This window comes from Chelonoidis abingdonii, chromosome 6 (assembly GCF_003597395.2).
Source record: "Chelonoidis abingdonii isolate Lonesome George chromosome 6, CheloAbing_2.0, whole genome shotgun sequence".
In the NCBI taxonomy this organism is placed as follows: Eukaryota; Metazoa; Chordata; order Testudines; family Testudinidae; genus Chelonoidis; species Chelonoidis abingdonii.
The window spans coordinates 66,123,123-66,145,165 of NC_133774.1; positions in this window are offsets into that span (position 1 = coordinate 66,123,123).

Below are 22,043 nucleotides of genomic sequence, written 5' to 3' on the forward strand. Positions count from 1 at the left end.
TGGCTACTCATCTATTTAAATAAAAAGCTATAGGTCAACTTTGCTTTCTGAGTAAAAGGTCTTAATATAGATATGCTAACTTTGCTTTAGCTTAACGTACAGGATATCTGGCCTGTAGGTCTCTTGCATTACAGCCAAACTTACTTTAATATAAATCTATAAACCTATTTAATAAACCAAAAAGATAGATAGATATACAAGCAAGCAGGTTAGTCCTATTGGCTACAACAGTAAGAGGAGTTATGTTTACTATTCATTCTTTTCTATAAGAACAATGTAGTGCTCTAATTATAGAGGAGCAAGGGAACATTCAAAACCAAAAAGCAGCAAATTTACAGGCTGGTATTTGTAAAGTAAAACCTGAGGTTTGCACATATTTTCTTAAGAGCTTACCTTTGCATATGCATCTGCCACATTTGCCAGATGAGGCAAATTACATCCACAAGTGTTAAGACCCATTTGTCCATTCAAGTGCTTGCAAAAGTAAGAACATATTCTACATTGTCATTACTGAATATAAAATTTTAATGGCAAGGTGTAAACTGATCACTAGCAGGTGAAAGAAAAAAAATCCTCCTTGTGCACCATAGTAATCACATATACTGCACTGCATAACCATATACATCTTTTACTTGCCGTGATATGGAAATAGTGCTTAATATTAATAAGAGGACACTTAGCTGCTACCTGGCCATTCATTTCAGTATCATACACCAGACCTGCCCATTTAGGTAACTGGTGAGACACATCAATGTAATTTATTAGCCAAGTCTATGTTGGCTGTGTCTTCAGGTAGTCAAATTTTTTTTGTATATTCCCTGCCCCCACCCTCCTATGCCATCTCTAATAGTCATATCAAAAGATTAGTGTTTGTTGCTGCTTTGAGAGTAGATGTCTCATTTTAGGCTTAGAATTTACCTGTCAGTAGCAGACCATTATGTAGTCAAAATCTTTAATCTCATTAGTGTTATTGCTTTATTAACCTTTTCTTCTGCTTAATTAGTACTTTTCATATGCTGATTCAACTATGATTCTCTGTTTACCCTTTTAATCTCACATTAATACTTCTGCTCTGCTCCACCTAGCTTGCTTCATTTTTTTCAAAAGTCTAGTTTAGCCCACGGAGTCCACTAATCCTGAAAAGAAATACGATTTGTTTAAAAATAAAACCTTAATGTAATCTATCACTTTTCATAGTGCATTACTTTGATATGGGAGTATTAAGTAACCTTATCTGGTGTTTATAATATATAAATACTCATTTTTGTGAATGTGTTCTCTGGAACTGTCATAATAAATTTTATATGTTGACCAAAGAGGTATTTCTTTCATTCTTAACAGATATATGATCTTAATTCAGTTTCATTTGCTGCACTGGACACATATTAGAAATGAAGAAACAACTTGTTTGGTCAACATGTAAAATTTATCATGGTAGCTTTTTCATCTGGTCCTGTTACAGAACACAAGGTTTATGGTGAAGATAATCTGTCTTTTTTTGACATTTACTATGTTCAGCTAAGTTTTGTTTATAAAATGATAATTTTTATAAATAGCCTGTCTTGTACTTAAAAAAAAGAAATTTGGAGATGATATTTTCATTATGCCCAGAAGTATTATTGCAATCCGCTAGATGGGTGGATAGTTGCTATAAGCACTAGTTGGATATTTCATATCTGACAATTCATTCAACATATGTATATATTTCTCTGTTCACAGAACTGTCTGCTATTTGGATTTTTTTGCAGGATGTATTTATTACTTGAAATAATATTCACACAAAATAAAATTTTAAAATGCCAAAATGTTTTTCTGATTATTTCCTTGTCTGTATGTTGCAGTTTGATGAAAGTATTTGATAGTTAAAATTCAGGTTGTATTGACTGATTTAAGTTGGATACATAAGGTATAGGGCTGTTTTTTTACCCAGGGGAGGCAAACAGTTATTATATGTAATATTTGTATCTAAGCAGTGGACCCACCAATCAAATGAAATTAATACCAATATTTGTCACCATGCATAGATTTACAACTCTGCCATTTAGGCATGAATTAGAGAAGGTTTTCCTGAATTCATACCACTGTTTTGACACTAGAACTGATCCCTCCCTCCCCATATTACCTTATTCAGTTTCCACATGACATGCCCTCTTTCTTTCATATATCCCATCACTTTCTTGATGAAAGACTCTTGTGATCGTTTGGCTTCTCATGGATTCTGCTATTGTATTTTCCTAGCATTTCTTGCTGCTTTCATCTGTGCTCTTAGAATGTATATTTGTCTGGGTTTGATGATTCTTGGTTCATTTATTAACCTGGCCAAAACAGGCTATTTTTAAAGAAGAAATAATCTCTTAAGTTTTATTAACTCCATTCAAAATGTTCTGGCTGTTAAATTATTCCTAAACATTTTTGATAGAATTCTTTGTATTTTAAATGACATTACTGTGATTTATGCAGTTATGATTTGACAACAGTATGTAAATGTACGTAAGTGATATTTGAATACTAAGACATTCTTAATCATACTATGCATAAGCAACTAGGAATCATTTTATTTAAATACAGCTACTATGAATGCATTTAAAGTGCCCATAATTTGCAAATGAATACTTTTGAACATTGTTTTTTTTACTTTTCCTTTTAAGGCTGAATAATCAATTTCTTCCTCTCACAATATTTGTAAAATGCATTTACAAGCTTCGGGATTTTATTTTCTTAATGGTATCTCCTTGCAAAACAATGAAAATAACCTGTTTAACCAATGTACAAAAGCTATTTCCATGTGAAATGTGTGTGAGTATTTAGTAGAGTTACTCGAAGACTAAGTCATATGAGACAGTAGGAGAGAGAGAGAGACACTCCGGTATTCATAATAAGCATGCATCTGCGAAGTGGGTACTCACCCACGAAAGTCATGCTCCAAAACATCTGTTAGCTGGCCTGGTCTACACTATGCGTTTAAATCGATTTTTAAAGAACGTTAAATCGATTTACGTGTCACCGCCACCACTTACATGCCCTTTATATCGATATAAGGCTCTTTAACGATTTCTGTACTCCTCCCCGACCGAGAGGAGTAGCAACTAAATCGATATTAACATATCGGGATTACGGTTTATGTGTGGACGGAAATCGACTTATTGGCCTCGGGCGGTATCCACGTGCACCACTGACCGCGTCTGGACAGCAATCTGAACTCGGATTGCAGGGGTAGGTAAACAGGAAAGCCCGCGAACTTTGAATTACATTTCCTGTTTGCCCAGCGTGGGCTCTTGATCATCAGCCGGTGCGATGCAGGTCCCAAATCCCAAAAGAGAGCGTCTATCATGGACGTACGGAGATACTGGCATCTGATCTCTTTATGGCGGAGACAAATCTGTTGTATCAGGAGCTCCTACAGAACACGAAATGCCAAGCGCTTTGAAAAATCTCCAGCTACCACCACTGCATGTCAAGTGAACGGAAACCAGAACATCCAAATGACGCTCATGGAGGAGGGAGGCGGTACTGAGGACTCCAGCTATCCACAGTCCACAGCAGTCTCTTTAAAAGTATTTGCATTTTGGCTGAGCTCCAATGTCTGTTAGATTCAAACACAGTGTCTGGCGTGGTTCGGGGAATAGCTCCTCATGTTTCTTTTCCCCCCCACCAGGTGAAAGAAAAGGAAGAATCATTCTTGACTTCTTTCAGTGTCACCCTATGTTGTACTGAATGCGGCTGGTAGACCGCAATGCTGCAGCATTGAAGAGCAGTATCCGCTTCTCTCCCCTCCCGTGGATAGGGGTTGCAATAGGACTGGTAACTCTCTCATGAACCCCTGGAGGTGCTCCAATGTTTAAAACTTGAATATGGGGCGCCTGGGTAAGAACAGGAATGATTCCTCGTCCTCCCAGTGATAGGACCCAGTAGATAGGACAGAACATCTGTAACCGTCTTCATCATAGCAAAACTGGGGGCTGAGCTTCAATCAGCCCCCTCCCTTTCCTGTGCTAAAGAAAAGATTCTGTACTGCCTGGACTGATCATAGCAGCAGATGCTGTTGCTCCTTCTCCCCCACACCACTTAATGTCCTGCTGGACTATTCATTGCGCCGGGAGGCTGCCTCCCCCTCATTTATGTCACTAACAGTGTTTCTCCTGCTTCGTTATTACTTCATGACACAATTGCAGGCATGCCACGGTAGCCCAGGAGGTTGGGGGAGAAGGAAGCAACGGCATTGGTGTTGTTCTGCAGGGGCACCCCCCGTGAAACTGACACGACAGCTGTGCTTCTGATACACTGGTTCTCTAATACACTTGCCCCTTTTTCTGGCGAATGACTCTATTTTTAAAACCATAAGGAGGTTGGACACGGGGAATCAATCCCATTTTGCTTGTTGCATGCGCCCCTGGGCTGATTTCAGCCGGGGCACTCATGATAGCAGCGGACAGTACAGAGAGAGAGATAACCTCATTTCATTGCCAGTTTACTCCGGCAGTGACAGTACAGAACGACTTGGTAACCATCTCCTTGCTATCATGCCAAAAGCAAGTGAATGCCTGCTGTGTAGCGCTGGAGTATCGCCTCTCTCTCCACGGCATCGAGGTACCACTACGGTGCCGGGAAAAAAAAAAAAGCTGAATGGCTCATGGTTGCCTTGCTTGGCGTCTCTGCCAGGGCAATCAGGAAATGGCGCAAAGGATTGTCCTGATGTTTTCCCGGAGGAAGGAATGACTGACCGCATTTCCGAAACCACGCCGCGACAATAATTATTTCAACCAGATTCCAAAGGGGCGGGGGGACTGCGGGAACTATGGGATGAGCTAGGAGAGCACCACAATCAACGCTCAAAATTTCGATTTAGCCTCGGACCCAGAGCACAAGCCGGAATTACTGTGGCCTAGATGTGGGCTGCATAAAATCAATTTATAATATCAGTTTTATAAAACCGATTTTAGCTATTGGATATTATCCCTAGTGTAGACGTGGCTATGACCGGTGCCACAGGATTCTTTGCGTTATTCATAAAAGTAAATTTAACGCAAATCTGAATGCAATTTCTAAACTTGGATTGATCTTAAAATGTATGCATTTGTTATTCAGGACATAAATGGTTGTGGGTATTTACTGATTTGATAATCCCAGGGAAAAGTTAAACCACCATATGGTGTTGAACCCTTGCGGTGTCCATAGTAATAATCCTATGTTCGCTGACACTAAATATGTACGAATACTGGCATGGAGGGAGCATGAAGAGTGCGCCAAGGGGCCACCTATTCCCTAGCCAACGGAGAGAAGGTTTGCTCTTTAGACATTAACCTACGAACATGCTTGCCAATTTGAACAACCTGACTCCCAATTAGAGCACTGCTTCGTTAGAGACTGACTCCAATTAGAGCACCTGACTCCAGTCTATGGGATACCTAAACCCCATGCTTCAGTCCAGGACAGGGAACGCAGGATGAGTAGAGTCATTGAGAGAACCAAGGATATGCGCCTTGGAGCAGAGATGACAGACTCCTGCACGAAGAGAAGAGTATTTCCAGACCGCGAATAGCAGGTCTTGAGGGAGTGCTAGCGTAGGACCCTGGGACCCAAAGAAACCCCTAAAACCCACGAGATCAAGGGCACCAGGCTTGTATAGAAAGAGGCAGAAGCCCTTCACAGCTGGACCACGGGTATGAGAGGGAGAACCCAGGGGAAGAACCCGTTTAGGTCAAGCTGGCTTCACACAACCCCAGAGCCCCTGGGTTGGGACCTGGAGTAGAGGGCGGGCCCAGGTCCCTCCCTCTCCACTCCCCTCCTCCAAGGACACTAGGGGAGTGATTAAGAACTGGTTCAGAGGCAAGCAATATCGCCCTGAACCTAACCCAGAGAAGAGAAAGCGCGAGACCCAGAGAACAATACCGGCAATTTGCCACAATATACATTTAACTTTTAATGACCACAATGCCCATGTGAAAGCCCAAATGTAAGATCTTGTTATTTATTTGATAACAGGTAACCACATATGAAAACAAGGGTCTGCAAGTTTTGGGTTTGTTTTTGTTTAAATCAAAACATGCTTCAGTATTATCTACAACTCTGCTGAATTATTCTATAAATAAAATAACCATACTGTCTCCCTCCCAAAGCTGTATGTTATGAATTTATATATATAGGTAAGTCAAATCTTGTTGCTGAGAGAATTAAAATGCTGTTTTTCAGGGGAAAAAATCTAGGTAAGTTCTGTATATATTTAATTCTGATGAGATGATTTTCTCTCCTTATACAGCAGTAACAATAATGTCAATTAAATTAAGTATCTTAATGTGAAAACTGTTCTACCAATTTCAAACTAATGAAATGGCTAATTAAGGTGAAGAAGGGGAACAATTATTTTGTGTTTGACATTGAAACTAAACCTTATATACCGTAAATGCACCAACATAATGGGTCTGATTTCCACAATTGCTGAGCAAACAAAACTTCAAATTAAATCAATGGGAGCTGCAGGTTCTCAGCATCTCTAAAAATCAGGCCCAAGATGATGTTCCCCCTTATGCACAACTGTTGGCTTTAATACCCGGTGTAAGATTAACAATGCCTTTTAACATCGTTTTCAAGGTATTTTAATTTTTAAGAACTTCACAGATGGACCCACACCAAAACCTGGGAGCTGGTGAGAGCAAGTAGAATATTGTTTTGTTCAGATTATGAAATCGTGTTTTGGGATTGTTTTATTTAGTTTGTTTTAGAGGAGTTGGCATTTGTTGGGGTTGATGCAAGGAGGGCGATGATGGGAAGAAATTCAAGGGATGGACTGGATAAAGGCAGACAAACTGAAGAGAGAGAGGTACAAAGAAAGGAAGGGAGGAGACAGAGCAAGCAGCCCAGGGGAGGAGGGTATCTGAAGGTTTGCCGGTGTAGAAAAGGATGGATTGAAAGTGAGATCAGCAGCCAATGGCAATACAGCAAATCAGAGAGGGGAAATCCAAAAAGTTTAAATTACAGATTTGCATGAATAGGATGACATCAGGAGACTGGCCCCTCAAGTCTCAATGCCTTGGGGCAATTGTGTTTCTGGACCAAGGAAAGCTGTAATTTATTCACTAACCTTGCCTCTAGCTGTAGCTCGCTGCTTTGAGGAAGAAGCCCGGAGAGTCTGGGTATTTCTTTGCAAGCTCCTCATGGCTACAGAAGCTCACCTTGTGGAGGAGAAGACAGGGGACATGTCCCCCTGGACATGGTGGTGACAGCAGAAGCTGGACTTTATCCAGTGCTGGCTGCTTTGGGGAAGGTATTACTACTCAGACCTTCATAGGAATGATGTGGTATGTTCTTAGTAGGTCAAATTCTCAGCCTTATAGAATAAAACAAGTTGGCACAGTAGGAGAGTAACCTTAAATAAAAATGAAAATATTGCACCAGCATTCAAGCCTGCAGGTACCAGAATCTGGAAATACGCAGAACCCATGGCATTGAACCACAACCACTTTCTTCTGGCAGGCGCTTTTGAAACATCCCACATAGACTTCTGCTTCCAAGGGATGTCTTCCAGCAACTAAATGTATTCACCAGAGTCCACTCTCATATTTTGAAGTAAAGCAGAGGCATCCATTGTGGTTGCAAAGTGAGTTATCCTGGCCTCCTGATCACCTACAATCTATTTACCCATAAAGCTAATGATTTGCACCTCTCTCACTCTCTGCTAGCCCTATTCTGACTCTGAAATCAGCTATTGCTGTAACTGACATGCCATTTCTTTGTAGGGGTATGGGAGAGGACTGCATTCAGACATCTTAACTATGGACATGTTTTCCATCTTGTCAGTGTGACCAAGGAGTCACAGAAAGTGTGTGAATACAGCCATCTGCTATACACTTCTGCCTATCTTCACAGCTCTGGAACTATGCCACTTTTCTGCATAGCATTCTAGTTTTTTTTTTTTTTTTTTAATCTTATACATGGGTGAACTACAGGTCAAAAATTTGGCCCAATAACTCTAATATTCTCCATTGATAAAATGCAACAATTCCTTATACAGACAAAAGCATTTCTTTAATAAAAATGCATATTTGCTTTTATTATGAAAATCTATCACTCATCTGAACATAGAACCAATTCTTGTCCCTATAAAACTGCATCTTTCTTTCAGGAATTAAATTTACAGAAGGAATTCAGTCTGAGTTACAGCATATTTCCATCAACCGGACAATTAGTCTGTTGCCATTTAAAATGTGTCTCTCTTCAAACAATATCCAGACAAACCGAATCCTCAATTTTTCCGGTACTTTAATTTGTTTAAAACATTGCAATGATTTCAAGAAATGATAAGGATGTGTGCATCTGTAACACTTGATTGTGCATATAATGAAATCACAAGTGTAATGAACATTTATAACTTTAAAGTTTTCTGGGTTTAGTAAAGGATGCAAATTAACATCTTATCTAAAAGAAAAAAAATAGCCTATCAAGTTAAAGAGCTATATTCCAGGGTCGAAGCAGATATGAAGAATAAACAATGTTTATTCATTTGCTCTAGAGCATTACAATATGTTGAATAGCTTTAGAAATAAAAGAAAAAGCATGACATGATAAGGAAGTTAGATTTTCATGGTACCTAAATGGCTACACCAAAACAGGTTAAAAACAACTTATGAAAAAGGTTGAAACGTTAGTGGATACTGCTGAAGGAACAGAATATTGATTATATAAATTATTTGCATACTTGATTGCTAGCTATTGCAGATGAAGAATTATTCATTTGAAATGACAGATTATTTCATGTTTACAGGGGGGGGCTGAAAAGTTGTGACGTGTGTCAGGCATGTTATAAAACCAGTGAAATCCAAGATTGTCTAGATCTTGTAATCTCAAGCAAAAATAGATTTCTTTTAGTGTAGCTTCCCTCTAAGCCACTACAGGTGGATAGAGGATAATTTGCCCCAAAACACATCACTGTAAAATGTGGTCCCCACAGGCTAATGGCAGATATACCTATGATCATCAGTGCACAGGAATCTGTATGGAAGGGAATTAATGTAAATATCTGAGGTGACATTTAATTAACAATGAAGAAAGTATTGTTAGATCAGGAGTTTTCAAACTGGGGGTCAGGACCCCTCAGGGTCACAAGCTTATAACATGGCGGGTCACGAGCTGTCAGCCTTCAGCCCAAACCCCACTTTGCATCCAGCATTTATAATGGTGTTATAAAATTAAAACACTTTTTAATATGTAAGGGGGGTCACAGTCAGAGGTTTGCTATGTGAAAGGGGTCACCAGTACAAAAGCTTGAGAACCACTGTGTTAGATTATCTTGACACCATAATATCACTCCTGAAAACTGAAACAGATTGACATGTAAAGTCAATTGGTGTCTATTTGGCACTGAAGAACTTGCACAGTGTTATTTAAGGGCCTGACTGAACAAGGTGTTGAGCACACTCCAATTAAAGCCTTCAAGAAGGTGCAAAGCAGGTTCAGACCTTTTGGGTCTATCACGTTAAACCTATTTTATCACTTTGTCTGGATACTGCATGAACTGAGGTAATATGCAAAGTGGCCGTTTTAATAAACAGTTATACTTAAGCTTTTCACCTACATTTTACAAACAATCCTCACAAGACTTCTAGGACATAGATGAGTACATACTGTTGGTACATATCCCTAAAATCAGGTAAGCCGGTAAAAATCCTAGGCATAGTGATTTCCCAGTTTGAACTAAGGAGACTGCCTATAGCAAACTATTGTATTATAAAGGCTGCATTTAGTATCTGTCCTGTTACAATCTATTAACTCGAGGAAATGTGGACAGCAAAAACAAACAAAGCCTTTTAAAGCCCATAGTCTCAAGAATCTTGACTGGCATCTTCGTATCCTGAAATCATTCCTGATAAAGGGAGATTAATTTAGTCTTGAGACTTGCTCTTCTTAGTTTCATATTGTAATCATGAAATAGCAACTACCACTGTCTTTTCTCATAATTTTTCAGAAGCAGCAGCAATACTGTCACAGAAATGGTCCAAAGTAGCAATAACCACCTCCCTGAATTCCAATAAATTTCTGCATAACTTCCGTACCCTGAAGGAAATCACCATCTTTAGGTTAGACGCAGTAACTCTTTGGACTATAAAAGCATAGATGCTGGAACTAGGGGTGCTGTTGCACTCCTGGCTTGAAGTTGTTTCCATCATATACAGTTTAGTTCAGTGGGTCTCAGCGCCCCTGCTATAAGGTAATACTCCTCGAAGAGAAATAAATCTGTTTTGTCTGAGGCCCTAGGTAAGAGTGATTATTTTAGAAATATCAACTACATAAACTCTAACTGTAAGCACCCTGGGACAGGGGAACAGGTCTACTTCTGTTTGTACATTGCCTAGTGCACCAGGACCCCAGTCCTGGTCAAAGTCTCTGGGTGCTATCGAAGTATGACTACTAGTAGTCATTATAGGAATTATAACATCTCTGATAACAGCCGGAAGATAAATTGGAAAGGTGAACTAGGTCCAGAAGGGAATCTCTCAAATGAAAGGCACTTGCTATAAAAAACACTGAGCCTGAGGAGGATCTGGAGTCCCTTGATAAACTCTGAAATACTGTACACAGCAATTAATCGAAATACTGGATTGCACAGTAGTATTAGATATAAACTGCATAAAATTATTGATTCTAGTACTATGTAAGGGATTAGTGAGGCTAACAGAATAATATGACATTCCAATCACCTTGGTATAAGAGAACACACTGCTCAGAGCAACCAAAATGACAGAGTGCTACAGTGATATTAGCCATTCAGAAAGGTGGTGTGTGGGGCGGGGGGGGGGAACCAACTAGCTCTTTGAAAAAGAGAAAGCAAAGATCCTCAAGTAAAACTATGTTTAAGCGAACAGAGAGGATAGATGCTATATGGCTATTTTAAACAAAATAAAAATAGAAGAACAAGGAGACAAGAACAAGGAATTTAGGTTGAATTTCTGGTCACAGAAAGTGGAACATATGTACAAGAGCAAAGAAAGAGACAATTATCATAATAGGGAACTATGTCAGTTTGAGGCTTAATGATGTACAGGTCTTTTGTTTTTCTAACGCCTACAATTCCATGATCGTTTTTAAAAAGGAATGAGTCACACTTGAATTTGGAGGGAAAATTATTGTAAGATACAAATTCCTAACACTAAAGAAGTGACTTAGATAGAGAACATGATTTTCTTACAGTGCTCATCATTAAAACATCAACATTTGCCAACAGTGTTTATGAGTTAGAGGTCCCTCTCTGTATAAAAGCAAAATAACTTGTATCTCACTTACAGTTCTGTAGAAACTAAATATTGATTTTTAATGGAAACCACAATCTTTGCAATTATATAAATTCTCTTATTCCTTACTCTAACCCCACCACTCACTCTTTGGCCCTACACCCAACCTTCGCTTTCTTATCACCTGACACATCCATTCTCTGTTCTGTTTATTGATTTTTTTCCACTTCAAGAGGAGAAAAAAAGTGTCTGGCAGATTTTTTCTTCTGTTTTGTAAGTACAAAACCAGTAACAACTCAAGAAAAAGAATATTGAGATTTTAAATGAAAGAATAATGTACAGTTTTCCATAATGATTTTCCAAGGCTCATTCTAGCAGTCAGTAAAGGCTATTAGGGTAATCTGTTTAAAAACAGAAAATGATGCAGACCACCTCATAGAAAAAAATATTATTCTTTACTTCACAGACCTCAAAAAGGTGTGGCAAACTGTAAAATAAAGCTAAATTTACAAGTTGGGAGTCCAGTTCCTTTTACTTAAAGCAAGTCCCTCTTAGTTTTCAATAGAAGGTGCTAGAAGTTCACTGGACTTCTACTGTGAAGTGTACATGGCTTCTCATTCATAAGAGAATACCTCTGTGGCATGGAAAGTAACATCTGTTGCGAATATTTCCATGGTGTTTACAGCTTCTCAAAATATCAAGGGAACCAGCAAAATAGGTCAAAATACATTTTATAGGAGAGGACAAACAAATTCTGAAATAACTCTGGGTCATTCCAGAAAAGTTGCTGTCGGTTAGGCACCATTGACTAAACCAGACACACACCATCCCAGAATTCTGAAGGAAATAGCAAAGGAAGAAGGGGCTCCTTCATAACAGATGTTTAAAGTTTCATTGAAAACAGGAATAAACCAAAGAATCAGAGTGAAAGAAATGACCTTGGAAACCACAGACCTGTAAGCAGTGGTGCAAGTAGGAATCCTTTCTTGCCAATACACTGCACTCACAGGACGGACACAAAGGAAGGGCATGTGACCTCACCACATGACTCCTCCCTACCCCGCCCCCAGTCCAAGGCTCCCGCACTCTCCTCAGCTCCTTCCCATGAGCCATCCATCCAAAGTTACCTAGGCAGGGTGGGTTCTGTCCCCCTCCTACTGCACTGAAGACTTCTGCTGTACAGACCCCAGGCAGGAGGGCTTAGGATACACAGCTGTATGGAAGGGCTGGTGGTGGTACAACTGTGCTGGAGGAGCTGCTAGTGTGGGGTCCCGGTTCGGGCTCTCTCGGAAGCCACAGTGGGGAGAGGAGCAGAACGTCCAGCACTGCCCTCTGTCCTTCCATGGAGCTACATATCCTCTGTCTGTACAGCAGCCCCACCAGAGGACAGTACAGGTACGGGACCGCTGAGGATGGTACAGATCTCTCCCAGGAACCGCAGTAGGGAAAGAAACAGAACACTGGCAGTTCTTCTGGCATGGCTGCTGTACCACCCCCAGCCCTGTCGTCTGGCAGGGCTGCTGTGCAGACAGAGGAGATGCAGCTTCATGGAAGGGCTGGGGCGGGGCTAGGGGCAGGCTCCTCCTCTGGCTTTCCAGTACACCATACCAGCCATAAATATCTTATTGGTACAACGTACCAGACCATACCACTGTACTTGTACCATTGCCTGTAAGACTGCTTTTTAATAACGGAGAGAAATACCAGAAGTCCTAATCAGAAACACGACTGAGAAACATTTAATAAAAAATAATTTGATTAAAGAGAAGTCACAGCATGAACACTCAAAAGAAAGAGCATGCCTAATAAATCTGCCAAACAGTTTTGAAGAGATAATACAAAGTTGGCGGGGCAGGGGGATGAGGACATAATTTACCAAGACTTCAAGAAAGCTTTCAATATTGTACAACACACAAGACTGATCTACAAGGTCAGCAAATCTGATATCAAGGAGTAAGCTGTCTGAGGGCAAAACTGTCTTGCAAATGGAAAATAAATGGCACTAGGGAATGAAAATACTTGAGGATGGATGGCTGGTGGTGACAAGCCACGAAGGTGAGAAGTGAATTCTATTTAATTGATCTCTCATCAACCCCGAAAAAAAGAGTAACATTCAATAAGGTAACAAAATGTGCAGATGGCAGAACACTGAAAGGAGGGATGAAGTATAGACCTAAATTCTTAAGTGTTAGAATAGATCAAAGGCTAGCAGACTATGTTAATATGGTTACCTACTACCTACAGTTGGGGCCAGATTATGCCTGGTATGCAGTATCCTTCCCTGGGGGGCAATGCAAATTTGCCCCATATCAGGGTTAGGCCATGCATACACACATTATATATATGCCTTGTATGTGTGGTCAGGTGCCTTACCACTAATTTTTTCCACAATTAGTTTCTTGGCAGTGGCATTTCTCAACACTCCCCACTTAAGTCTGGTTAAGTACATTTCACAAGGAGGACCAAAAATTTGCCCTGTTTTTCTTCTCCGGCACTGGAATTTCCATGGAATCCGGCAGCATTGGCTTCTTTCTGAATTCTGGATGAGAAGGTAAAGACTCAACTTTTCACCTCCCATCTTCAATAATGCTCTGAGCAACAATCCAAGTTCTGGTTTCAAGTGGTACATTTCCACATGCAACCCAGAGCTCTACCACTATGCACACTGAGGCCTAGAGAACTCTGTGTACACAGTGCCTTCAGGTCCATGTTGGTATCTGAGTCCAATCACTATTGTGGCATTGATTCTGAAGTCATGCAAATTCAATGGCAATTGTGAAAGAATATGTACTACAGTGCCAGAAAATACTTCATCCATTTTCAAATGTTGCAGCCTAAGCTGTTTCCATGGCAGTTTCTATGACTGAAGAATTTCTATAGGCCCTGAAATAAGGTATCAGGATACCAGGTTGACCTTTTTTCCCTTTACAAAGGCATGATCAGAAAAGGATCATTGCTTATTGGCAAAAGCACAAGGATTACATATGCTTTATGCAAGGATGGCAGCATTATGCATGGAATATGCAAGTGTCCTTGATTAGTCATCATCCCAGCATTAAACCTTGAATGGTTAAACTTTTTCATACTAAACTCAAGCCATGCATAAGTCAAGGCATATAGCTCCTTCCATGCCTTGAATAATTTATCCCTGCATTATCCTTGCATTTCGGTCCATATGGGATTGAGTCACCTTTTCTTCTCTGAATGAAAGCCCCATTCACAGATTCTGTGCTGGCTCTTATATGCATCTAATATGTCCAGTTTAAAAGAACATGTATGGACAGTAACAGATTCCTCATTGCATTATTACCTTTTTCCCCTCAAGGTACATATATGCAGTAGTTCATTTGGCAAAAAACTCCCACTCAATCTCAAAACCAAAATCTATTGCACCTTTTGAAATGTTTGTGATTTTCTTCGTACATGCAGTCAACAGGATTTCTTTTGTATTTTTATACTACTTCAACAACACAGCCCAATTCTGTCATATAGTTATCCAGTCTCTCTCATCTCATCTCTTGCAAACTGGTTTCCTTTGCTTTCCTCTCTCGTCTCATCAATAACTTCATATACTGGCCACAGGAGATAAACCATTAGCCTAAATCAGTCCTAGCTGATTATTCTATTAAAACTACTTCAGCAAGTTATGGGAACAAATGAAATTTCTAAATAGTTCAACTTAGTTAATTCATTGCATTGGGATGCAAGATATTTAAATTCAAATCCAGTTTTCAATCTGGCACGTCCACGACTAGAAGGATGTGAATAAATGCCAGCAGGGCCGGTGCAAGGATATTTTGCGCCCTAGGCTAACCTTCTATCTTGGGCACCCCCCCCCCCCAAATCACATACATTATACACAATACACGGTCACAGAGTAACATGTTATAATTTAGAATTTATGTTTCCGCGTTTTAAGTTGAGCAAATTTAGAAACAAGTTCCTCCAAGTCAATGCTGTGAGCAATTTCATGTTCTAGTGACAAGGTAGATAGCCCAACAAGTCTTTGTTGCAACATTGATGTTTGCATGTATGTTTTTATCAACTTGAGCTTCGAGAAGCTTTGCTCACCACTGGCCACAGAAACTGAGAGAGTCAAGAGGATGCGAAGAGCAATAACTGTGTTAGGGACACTATCTGTCAGCTGGGGGTCAGGCCTGTGGAGAGGATGGGGTGAGGGGGTTTCCAGCTCAGAGAGACTGGGCTCGGAGCTGGGGCTCAGGGCTCTGCGGGGGATGGGGTGAGGGGGTTTCCAGCTCAGAGGGACTGGGCTCGGAGCTGGGGGTCAGGGTTGTGCCTGGGGGCACTGGGGCAGTTCAGCTCTGCAGGCTGCTGTTCTCTCCAGCCATCCAGGCACAAAGGGAGCAGGAGCAGGGACCAGCCAAGGACCAAGGGGACAGGAGCACAGGCACCTGAGGCCAAGCTGTGGGGAAGCACTTGCTTACCTTGCCCAACGCATGAGCATTGGGGTCCTCTTTCTTTCTCCGCTCCACCAGACCACCGCTGAGGCTCTTTTCTTCTCCATGCCCCTCGCTGGGGCTCACATGGAGGCTGAGCCAGTGGGCAACCCATGCTTTCCTCCAGAAGCCCTGGTGTCACGCTGCCCTCGCAGGGCTCCTGCCACATGCCCTAAGCAGAGCTGCGCAGCTCTGCCCAGCCACCGGGCACTGCTCAGACTGAGGCACCCTCAAGAGCAGAACAAATGGTATTTCCTGTTCTCCCTTGTAGCTAACAGGTCTATTGTCAGGATGCCCCAAGCTGCAAAGAGGACTTGCAGAACACAGGGCTTCAGAGATCACTTGTGACTCAGGAAAAATTCCAGCTAAGATGGATTATGAGAGGATTCTGGATGCTGGGCAAGTGATTGGCTTTTGGTATGATAACCTCTTTGATGCAGATCTGCCACAGCCTGACTGCTTCATGGCAGAGCACACTGGCATATTTCCCCCCCAACCTTTGCCTGTTCACATAATATATCACGGGTGCATTGTTGGTAAATACATGAACCTCTGAACACTTGATGCAGTCCAGAGAAACATGATAAGCACTGCAGTACCTTGAAGCTTCAGGACATTGATATGTAGTGAAGCTTCCTGTTCTGACCACAGTCCCTGAACCTCCAGCAATCCCAAGTCTGGGTTGCTAATAGCCATGCAAAATAAATGCTTGACATACATTCCTCTGATCTGTCCACCAGTGTAAGGAGTTCCGAATAAATGGAGGGAGGCAGACCAACCTGTCCAAGGGGTGAAGAGTCAGATGGTAAACTGTCCTGAGCCACAGTTGAAGAGGGCAAAGGCACAACTTTGCAAATTGAACCACCTGCATGTGTGCACACAGGTGGGCCAAGAGCCTCAGACATATGTGAACTGTTATGGAAGTTGATACTGCAGACTGAGACAAAGGCAATACATTTTCTGCAAATGATTGGTCAGCAAAACTGCTCTCAAAAACTCAGTCTATTAGGGCCCCACTAAACTCAATTTTCTGAGCATGGATCAATGTTGACTTTCTGGCATTTTTGATTAAATCCAGACAAGTAAGCGCAGTGTAATGCATTTGTGAGAAAGGACTTCTTATCTGGACCTGCCCCTTGGTAGACATGTGAAATCCATAGGCAGTAGGTTTAAAAACAAACAAAAGGAAGTATTACTTCACACAATGCACAGTCAACCTGTGGAACTCTTTGCCAGAGGATGTTGTGAAGTCCAAGACTATAACAGGGTTCAAAAAAGAACTAGATAAATTCAAGAAGGATAGGTCAATCTATGGCTGTTAGCCAGGATGGGCAGGTATGGTGTCCCCAGACTCTGTTTGCCAGAAGCTGGAAATGGGCAACCAGGGATGGATCACTTGATGATTACTTGTTCTGTTCATTCCCTCTGAGACACCTAGCATTGGCCAAGACAAGATGCTGAGCTAGATGGACCTTTGGTCTGATGCAGCATGGACGTTCTTATGTCTTCCTGTATCTGGACTTCCTCCTGAGGTACACCGTCAACATGCCCATACATTTGGTAAACATCCAGGATGTGGAAGACTGACTGAAAGGGAGAATCATGTACTGAAGATTATGGTTTGCCATGATAAACTGGAGAAATCTTCTGTGGCTTGGGAGAATTGTCACATGGAAATAAGCATCCTGAACATCCAGATCAGCAAACCAGTCATTCTGAATCAACACGGGGAGAGTAGTTGATAGGTAGACCATTTGAAACCTCATGTATCTGATATATTTGTTGAGGTTGTGGAGGTCAAGAGTAGATCTTACCCCTCCTTTGGATTTGGGAACAAAAAAGTACTGTGAATAAAAGCCCTGACTGTGGTGTTCCAGAGGAATTTCCTCTACTGCTCCAAGAATCAGTAAAGAGTGGACCTGCTCAAGGAGAAATATCTCATGAGAGGGGTCCCTGAAGAGGGATCGAGAGGGAGAGCAAGGAGAAGTGGAGAGGATCTGGATAACATAGCTCAATCTGACAGTGCTTAGGATGCAGCTATTGGTTGTACTCGAGCCCCAAACATTGTAAAAATGAGACAACCTGTCCCTGAATGGAGGCACAGTAAAAGGGATTGATGACTGGACCATTGCTCTGGACCAAGAAATCAAAATGGGCACTTATGGGGGGCACATAAGGGGGCAGGCATGTCAACTGAGCAAACCCAAGACCTGACTGTCTCCTCCTCTAGGACTCACACCCCCTTTCTGATGTAGTCTCACTATCTCAAGGGGAAAAAGGCTGCTCCAAAGGTGTGTTGCAGATGGCATTGCTGATGCTGTTGGCTCCCATAGTGGCACCTCTGCACTGCCACTGTGTACACCCCCAGGGAACATAGGGTGGCTCTAGAATCCTTGAGGGAGAGCAGAGTCATTAGCCCAAAAATAGCACTCAGCCACTAAAAGGAAAATCCTTTATTGCCAGCTGTACATCTGGAGCAGTGCCCAAATTCTGCAGCCAGGATGCCCTTCTCATGGTCACTGCTGAGGTCATAACCCTGGCTGGAGTGGCTGCGATGTCCAGTGTGAACATCCAGTGTGCATTGATGTGTTGGCCACTAAACAGCGTTCAGTGATGAACGTTCAAAATTCCTCTCTGGAGTTTTCAGGCAGCTAGTCTGCAAACCCAGACACAGCCATTCAGTTCACAAAGTTGAATAGCAATGCTTGCTGGTTAGCAATGCACATCTGCAAAGAAGGGGAAGTGTAAATCTTTCTATCTATCTAGTCCATCCATTCAGAGTCCTTATCCTGGACTTAAATGGACTTTAATCTGTCTTGACTCTATCATTTACCACAGTTATGACCAGGGAATTTGGGGGCAGATGTAAGTAAAAATATACATTATATATATACACACACACACACACACACATATATATATACACATACATACACGCACATATACACATATATATATCTATCTATCAAATCCCTGCACCAGAACAATGGAGCATTTCTCCATTTGCTTTGTGGTAGTTGGTCCAGAGAAACTTAGCAGGGTGCAGGAGGACATTGTTAATAGGGAGGTGACTCTTCCAGAGGTGGATGCTGGCAGGATATTCAACAACTTATGAATTCACTCTTCAAAGTTCTTTTCCACTTTCCCTTATGGTACTTCTTGACTATCAGTCTCGTGCCAGTATTTAGCCTTAGATGGAGTTTACCACCAGCTTTGGTCTGCATTCCCAAGCAACCCAACCTTTGGGAATGCAACCCAAAGCTGGTGGTAAACTCCATCTAAGGCTAAATACTGGCAGGAGAACAATAGTCAATAAATAATGTAAGGGAAAGTGGAAAAGAACTTTGAAGAGAGAGAGAGAGTTCAAGAGGGTGTGAAACCGTTAAGAGGTGCCCATGGATGGTGTGAGGCCATAGTGGCCCCCAGCATGGTGGGACCGGGTCTTCTTGGAGTCGGGTTGCTTGGGAATGCAGCCCAAAGCTGGTGGTAAACTCCATCTAAGGCCTAACAACTTATGGGTATTCTCCTCCAGGAACTCTATCTGAATTCCCAGGGAAGCAACCACACACCACAAAAGCTCCTTTAGTACTGAAGGAGAGGAAGAGAGTCAGGCACCGCTGAATCATCCAAGGATGAAGAAGAGGCAATTAACTGCACCAAGGCTGGCTCCCACTCCTGGACTGATGGAGCTGGAAGAGGCTGCTGCATAGGTTCTGCACAGGGATGGCTCACTTTATGCCTGAATCTGGAGTGGATTCAGGATTCCTGCTACCCATGTGCCCAGTGATCTTTCCTTACAGTGTATCCTCCATGACTGAGGGGTGTCCCACAGATCCCAAGGAGGCCATGGGCATAAGGAAAGGCGCTGGTGATCAGTACGCAGGGTGCCACCACCCCAACTGTAAGTTGAATGCCAATCCTGGTGCCCATGATGCGCCATAAACAGTTCCTGATGTGAATCACACATGTGAGCAGGAGGAGGAAAACTGTGACCTCGACACTGAAGAGCCTCAGGTTTCCAGGGAAATGGTATTACCAGTGCCAGGAGCAGCAGCATCTCCAAAGTCAGCAGCAGCACCAAAGCAGCAGACTGTGCCAAAGTGGAGGGTGGTAAGAGCCATAACAGTAACATCGGTGGTGCTGAATGCAATGGGGCTAAGGAGGTCCCTTGCACCAAGCCTGCTATTGGCCCTGCTTCCACAAACTGTGGACAGAGAACGTTGAGGTACAGTGCCAAGAGACCCAAAGGTTCAATAGCCTATCCAGCCAATGGGGCTATAGATGATATAGCCCTGGTGAAGTCCTGGACCAAGGGAGAGGTTGGGACAGAAACGCAGAGAAGGTCCATTGCTGCCTAGTACACTGCCAGCATGGAAACAGCCAGTGCTGGTATTGTCCTCATCGGTACTGGACTGGCCAGAACCAGAGTCAACAGTACCTCCCTGCACTGTACTAGGGAGTTGTGCCTGCACCATCCTGAGCTCTGGCACTTGAATCATATCAGTCCATGCTCCTTCTGGGGGAAGCAAAAGAGTCCCCACAAGACCTGGAATGGTCTTCATTGGACACATGGAATCTTTTCCTTGGCATACTTTATGGGAGAATGACTCCTCTGTCTCTTTGGAGAGACACCAGCTCTGGAGCGTGAAGCAGCAGCACTTTCGGAACCTGAGGGTGACCTTTGATCCAACAAAGGTCTCGGTGTTAAAGCAGGCTGTGTGGCCTGTTTGAGCAGGTGCTGCTTTAGGCAAATTTCGTTCGCCACCTGAGTCCATGTCACAAATGACCTCTCCCACATAATAGACAATGGTCATACTCTATTCTCTTGTGATTTCCTCACTATTTAACTAAACGTAACTAACAAACACTAACACTAAGGTTACTACTAACTATGAACAACTAGAAAAAATACACTAAAATACAGAGAGATTGTGAGGTAAAGAACCACACAGAGCTCTGACTCCAGTTCCTTCCTGCCACCTGGGGCTAAAAAGGGTCAGAGTGGTGCTACCTCATATAGCCAGGGGAGGAGCTATGGTCAGAAGGTCTGAATGCCCCCTCTCACAGGTACTGCTAGGCAAAATTCTCTGGCTCTGGTCCACAGGACGTGCACACCTCAGTGGAATACATGGCTGTATCTATTCAAAGATGAAAGCAGCCTAGATTACAAAATTCCGGTCTGGTGTTGTTTTAGTTGATTATAAAGGTGGGCCAGTTGCAAAATTAGGATCCATGTCTCCATTTCCTTGAAGTCTGGAGATGGTAAGTTCTGTAGTTGTGATTCAGACCCACCTCCAATTTAAAGTTATAAAAAGAGTATGGGTGTACAGGGGTAAGCAGAGCCTGTTTTTCTACTGCCTTGTGTCTTGCAATAAATTGAGTTTCTTCAAAGTGGGCATAAATACTACCAGATCAGAATATTAGCTTTTTCTACCCCACTTTGCACAAATAATTGGTTGCCCAATATGCAAAGTACTAGGGACGATCAGGCACAGAGTTCAAAGGAAATTGTGTACAAATGTGAGTAAGTATATGAGACTACGTGTTCACCTACAAAAGCTCCCAATTAGATATTTGTAACTTGCTATCCTATCAGTTGATGACATTTCCAAGGCATCTATCATCATAGCATTTAAACACTCATCAAGAAAGAGAACATCTGACACTGTTTGCAAAACACCCTGTAAATTTGAAATCCTCTAAAATTAATTCTGATCTTCTAAACAAAAATTTTATTACCTGTTTGTATCTTGACAGCATGATATATATGTTTATAGACTTTTCTATAGTGCTTATCACTGTAGTGCCTAAGGGCTCACAAATATTAGTTAATTCATCTTTGCAATACTGCTGTCAGATAAAGAGGTGTTATCCTCATTTTACAGAGGAGGGATAGTGGTACCGAAAGATGAAGTCATTTACTCAAGATAATAACAAGAAATCTGTAGTTTAGCAAGAATAAAGAAAGCAACAGATCTTCTGAATCCCAGTGCCTTTAACTAAAAGATTATTCTCCCTCTCAAGACATCGTTGCTAGCTGCTTGTGGAAACAATCACCTTATATTTATGAACCTATTCATGGGTGTCACCATATTCACTACAACCTTCACCCCTCATTGGATTAAATGCCTTTTTCTTTAGAATGAAGTAGATGAAGCTAAACTCCTACCATTACTAGTCAAGTAATTCTTTGCTTTCACAGACTACTCAAGAAGGCAATTCACTACCTGGTATCATAGCGAGAGTCAAGGTCATGACTCCACACTTGCTTCCTTTGTATAGTTTTCCTGCAAGGCAGTATATTATCTTTAAAGATTATTTTTATTGAACTCTTTTATGCACAGAACCTTGAAATGTTTAAATA